A 5919-nucleotide genomic window follows, 5' to 3' on the forward strand; every position below is an offset into this window, starting at 1 on the left:
TCTGCTGTACATGTGATGGGGACCTCATATCAGCTGGTGTGTGCTGCCTGGTTGGTAGTCCAGTAATTGAGAGATCTTGGGGGTCCAGATTAATTGAGACTACTGGTCCTCCTACTACTGGCCTTCCTCCTCAGCTTCTTCTTCCATAGCCTCAGTAATAGTGTCAGGCCTTGGGGGCCTCCCCTTGAGCTGGATTCCACTTTGGGCCTGTCACTGGACCTTCTTTTCCTCAGGCTCCTCTCCATTTCCATCCCTGTAATTCTTTCAGACAGCAACAATTATAGGTCAGAGTTTTGACTGTTGGATGGCAACCCCAGCCCTCACTTGATGCTGTCTTCCTGGTGGAGGTGGGCTCTATAACTTCCCTCTCCCTACTGTCAGGCATTTCATCTAATGTCCCCCTCTTTGAGTGCTGAGAGTCCCTTACCTCCCAGGTCTCTGGTACATTCTGGAGGGTTCCTCTAACCTCCTACCTCCTGAAGTTGCCTCTTTCTACTCTTTTTACTGACCCTCAGGGCTTCAATTATTTCCCCCTATCCAATAAAAGATCATGTTCCCCTCTTCCCCAGCCTCTCCACTTTCCCTCCCAGGTCCCCCCCCCCCTTGTGATTGCTTTCTTCTCCCTCCCAAGTGGGACTGAGGTATCCTCACTTGGGCCCTTCAGTTTGTTGAACTTTTTGAGTTTTTGATGTATCTTCAGTATTCTGTACTTTTTTTCCCTAATATCCACTTTTTAGAGGGTACATACCATGTGTGTCCTTTGGGTCTGAGTTACCTCACTCAGGATATTTTCTCATTCCATCTATTTGCCCACAAAACTCGGGATGCCCTCATTCTTAATAACTGAGTACTATTCCATTGTGTAAATTCTTAATAACTGAGTAGTATTCCATTGTGTAAATGAACCACATTTTCTGTATCCATTCTTCTGTTTTGGGACATCTAGGCTGTTTTCAGGTTCTGGCTATCACAAATAAGGCCTCTATGAACACAGTGGAACATGAGGCCCTGTGGCATGATGAGGCATCTTTTGGGCATATTCCCAAGTGTAGTATAGCAGGGTCTTCAGGTAGATCTATTTCTAATTCTCTGAGAAATCTCCAGATTGATTTCCAGAGTGGTTGTACCACTTTGCAGTCCCACCAGCAATGGAGGGGTGTTCCTCTTTCTCCACATCCCCTCCAATATGTATTGTCTCCTGAGGTTTTGATCTTAGCCATTCTAATTGGTGTAAGGTAAAATCTCAGGGTCGTTTTTGATTTGCATTTCTCTGATCACTAAGGACTTTGAACATTTCTTTAGGTGCTTCTCAGCCATTCGAGATTCCTCATTTGTGAAATCTCTGTTTAGTTCTATACTCCATTTTTTTATTGGGTTGTTTGTTATTTTGGTGGTTAGCTTCTTGAGTTCTTTATATATTTTAGATTTTAGTCCTCTATTGGATGTGGTGTTAGTGAAGTTTTTTCCCCAATCTGTAGGTTGCTGATTTGTCTTGTTGACTATGTCCTTTGTCTTACAGAAGTTTCCCAGTTTCATGAGGCCCCATTTATCAATTCTTGATCTTAGAGTTTGAGCCATTGAAGTTCTGTTTAAGAAATTTCCCCCTGTGCCAGTGAGTTGGAGGCTCTTTCCCACTTTCTCTTCTATTAGATTCAATGTATCTGTTTTTATGTTGAGGTGCTTGATCCACTTGGACTTGAGTTTTGTGCAAGGTGACAAATATGGGTCTATTTTCATTTTTCTACATACCAACAACCAGCTATAGTAACACCATTTGTTGAAGATGCTTTCTTTTTTCCACTGTATACTTTTGGCTTCTTTGTCAAAGATCAAATGTCCATAAGTGTATGGCTTTATTTCTGGATCTTCAATTCTATTGCATTGATTAATATGTCCATCTCTGTACCAATACCACACAGTTTTTAACACTATTGTTCTATACTAAAGCTTGAGGTCAGGGATGGTGATTCCCCCAGCCATTCTTTTATTGTTAAAAGTTGTTTTCAATATTCTGGGTTTTTGGTCTTTCCCTATGAATTTGAGAATTGTGCTTTCCATATCTTTGAGGAATTGTGTTGGGATTTTAATGGGGATTGCATTGAACCTTTGGTAGGATGGCCATTTTTACTGTTAATTCTGCCAATCCATGAGCATGGGAGTTCTCTCCACTTTCTGATATCTTTTTTGGTTTCTTTCTTGAAAGACTTGATGTTATTGTCATACAGGTCTTTCACTTTGGTTAGAGTTACCCCAAGATATTTTATATTATTCATGGCTATTGTGAAGGGAGTTGTGTCCCTAATTTCTTTCTCAACCTGTTTATCATTTGTATAAAGGACCGCTAGTGATTTATTTGAGTTAATTTTATATCCATCCACTTTGCTGAAGTTGTTCATCAGCTGGAGAAGTTCTCTGGTAGAATTTTTTCAGGTCACTTATGGGTACTATCAGAACATCTGCAAATAGTGATACCTTTATTTCTTCTTTGCCAATTTGTATCCCCTTGATGTCTTTTTGTTGTCTTATTGTTCTAGTTAGCAATTTGAGTACTACATTGAATAGATGGTCATCCTTGTCTTGTTCCCAATTTTAGTGGGGTTGCTTTAAGTATCTCTCCATTTAATTTGATATTGGCTGTTGGTTTGCAGTAAATTGCTTTTATTATGTTTAGGTATGGGCCTTGAATTCCTGATCTCTCCAATGCTTTTAATATGAAGGGGATAACATTATGTTGATTTGTGTGTGTGTGTGAGACAGAGAGAGAGAGAGAGAGAGAGAGAGAGAGAGAGAGAGAGAGAGAGAGAGAGACTTTACATCATGCACCCCTGTCCCACTCATCTCCTCAGCCCTTCATATTCACCCTTCACCCTTGCAACTTTCCCCCTCAAAATAGAAATCACACAGACCAGGGAATTCATGTGGAGGTCAGAGTGAAAGCAGATGTGAGTAGAAGCCACAGAAGGAGTCATGGCTGCCAAAGTGTTTGAGTCCATTGGAAATTTCGTTCGGCCTGGCATTGGCAGTTGCAGGAGGCATGGTGAACTCTGCTTTGTATAATGTGGATGCTGGACACAGAGCTGTCATCTTTGGCTGATTCCATGGTGTACAGGACATTGTGGTCGGGGAAGAGACTCATTTCCTCATCCCTTGTGTACAGAAACCAATTATCTTTGACTGCCGCTCTCGACCAGGGAACGTACCAGTCATCACTGGTAGCAAAGAATTGCAGAACGTCAATATCACACTGCGCATCCTCTTCTGGCTGGTGGCCCGCTAGCTTCCTCGTATCTACACCAGCATTGGCGAGGACTATGATGAGCGGGTCCTACCTTCTATCACTACAGAGATCCTCAAGTCGGTGGTGGCTCGATTTGATGCTGGAGAATTGATTACCCAGCGAGAGCTGGTCTCCAGGTAGGTGAGCGATGACCTCACAGAGCGAGCAGCAACATCCTGGATGATGTGTCCCCTGACACATCTGACCTTCAGGAAGGAGTTCACAGAGACAGTAGAAGCCAAAACAAGTGGCTCAGCAGGAAGCAGAGAGAGCCAGATTTGTAGTGGAAAAGGCTGAGCGCAGCAGAAGGCAGCCTTCATCTCTCCTGAGGGTGACTCCAAGACCGCTGAGCTGATCGCCAACTTGCTGGCCACAGCAAGCGATGGCCTGATTGAGCTGCGTAAGCTGGAGGCCGCTGAGAACATCACCTACCTGCCAGCGGGGCAGTCCGTGCTCCTCCAGCTTCCCCAGTGAGGCCAGCCGGGCCACGGCCTCCATCATGCTGAATGATGCCTTCCTTCTGCCCCACCCCAGAAATCACTGTGAAATTTAATGATTGCCTTAAAGTGAAGGGAATAAAGGTAAAATCACTTAAAAAAAAAAAAAGAAATCACACAGACTAACAAACAAGAAAAAATAAAGCATAGAAAGCAGCTCATCATGAAAGCTATAGTTCAGTGTGTCTCACAGTATATCTTTCGGTCTCCATATCTTCACTTGCAAATGTTCATTGCAATGAGATGTTGATTTGGTTCAAGATCTCTGGCTTCTGTGACACCATTAACATTGGATCCTCATCTGGTCTCCTCCTAGTTATCCTGCTGTTTCCCTGTGCCATGGAGATCTTGCTGCTTTTGGTTCAGCGGGACTGGCACTTGTGAAAAGTCCCAACCATTTGCTGTTGATGTAGATTTTGGGGTGGGTCAACTCAGAGAACTGAATCTGGGCCTGGGTGATAATGTAGCTTGTCAGGACTCCAGCTCTCCCTTATCTGCACCACCAGGGTAAGCTGTCCACCACCATCCTGCTAGGCCACCCAATGCCACCATCAGTAGGAGGCAGGGTCATTTCTCCTGCTCTCATGCCTTCAGAGCCTGCTCCACCCATGACTCCAAAGCCAGCTCTACTGTGCTTCCTAGTCAAGGTGTGAGTCTCACTTTCCGAAGTACTGCACCCTGTGAGGGGTTGGGAAAGCTCTCCTGCTCTAAAACACTCACACCTGGATTATTGTACCTTTGCCATCAGGGCCAGTGTCCACTGTGTTGCTCAGGCAAAACACATGGCCTGCTCTGTCAAGTGCTACAAACAGTGAAGGGACAGGGCCATTTCTCCTTCTCTCATGCCCTTGGGGAAAGCTCTCCCAACTTAGACCATTGAACAGAAGATGAGTGGCAGGGCCAGCTCACCCTTACTCTCTTCCTCAGAACCAGCTCACCTGCACCCCTCCCAAAAGGGTCAGTTCTGCTGTACTGCCCAGACAAAGTGCAAAGCCATCTCTCCTGAGTGCTGTGGCAGGTGAGGGGCAGGAATAGCTCTCCCATGATCCCCAGGATCCTGCCCTGTTTGAGTTCCTTCCCTGACTTCCTTCAGTGATGAAGTGTGGCTCAAGATGTGTAAAATGAAACAAATCATTTTCTCCTCAAGTTGCTTTTAGTTATGGTGTTTGTCTCAGCAATAGAAACTCTAGTTACAATACCTCACCTAATAGAGCAGCAAGAAAACCATCAAATTCATTAGGGAACAAAGTCACAGCTAGAATAGATTTCAGAGAATATATATATATATATATATATATATATATATAATAACATCCTTGAGAAGTGGGCATTCAGACTCTGATTAATTTATAAGATTACTGAGCTTCATAGATTTGACAGTTTTTTTCTATATCAATCTTTTTCTAAGTAGTTCTCCAGCATTATGCATTGGCTGGTGTGATTAGACTTAAGATTTAGGAATTGCAGAGCTGAGAGCATCAAAGACAGTTTTCAAATACCGCTGCTGAGAGTTCGCTTAGTTCCAGCTTTTAGAGAATGGATAGACCTTTGCTTTATAACTGAGCCATCTCCCTTTTAAAGATAGGGTAAGTGGTATCCAGGAATAAATGCTCCTGCTTGAAAGCTGTTCTAAGATCTGAGCTAAACCCCTCTAGGTAAACTTTGGAAGGAGAATCAGCCTAAACTAGATGCCCAGAAAGGGCAATAGACACTCTTCCATGTCTCTTTCTTTGATTTTACAGGGGCTGTAATGTTTTATGTCATGAGAGATCACAAATGTAGCTACTGACAAAAGCATTCTATAGCAAGCTTATTTAAATATGGCAAATGCACTTCCAAAGATGTTTTCCAGATCTTGCTGATCTTCCTGTTGAGTCAACTGAACATTTACCATTATAACACTATTCAAATGAAAATAATTATTCTGAATATAAGCTAGATATCTTTTAATCACTGGATAAGATATGAGCTTAAGAACTATAGTTATCCAACAAATCAAAACAACCCTGAGATTCCACCTCACACCAGTCAGAATGGCTAAGATCAAAAAATTCAGGTGACAGCAGATGCTGGTGAGGATGTGGAGAAAGAGGAACACTCCTCCATTGCTGGTGGGATTGCAAGCTTGTACAACCACTCTGGAAA

At 43.2% G+C, this 5919-nt stretch overlaps 1 pseudogene; it reads left to right on the forward strand.

Annotated features, from left to right (window-relative positions):
- Positions 1-2967: 2967 nt before the first annotated feature.
- LOC110287383 lies at positions 2968-3802 on the forward strand (annotated as a pseudogene).
- The last annotated feature ends 2117 nt before the right edge of the window (positions 3803-5919 follow it).

The sequence above is a fragment of the Mus caroli genome, chromosome X, assembly GCF_900094665.2.
Source record: "Mus caroli chromosome X, CAROLI_EIJ_v1.1, whole genome shotgun sequence".
Taxonomy (NCBI): domain Eukaryota; kingdom Metazoa; phylum Chordata; class Mammalia; order Rodentia; family Muridae; genus Mus; species Mus caroli.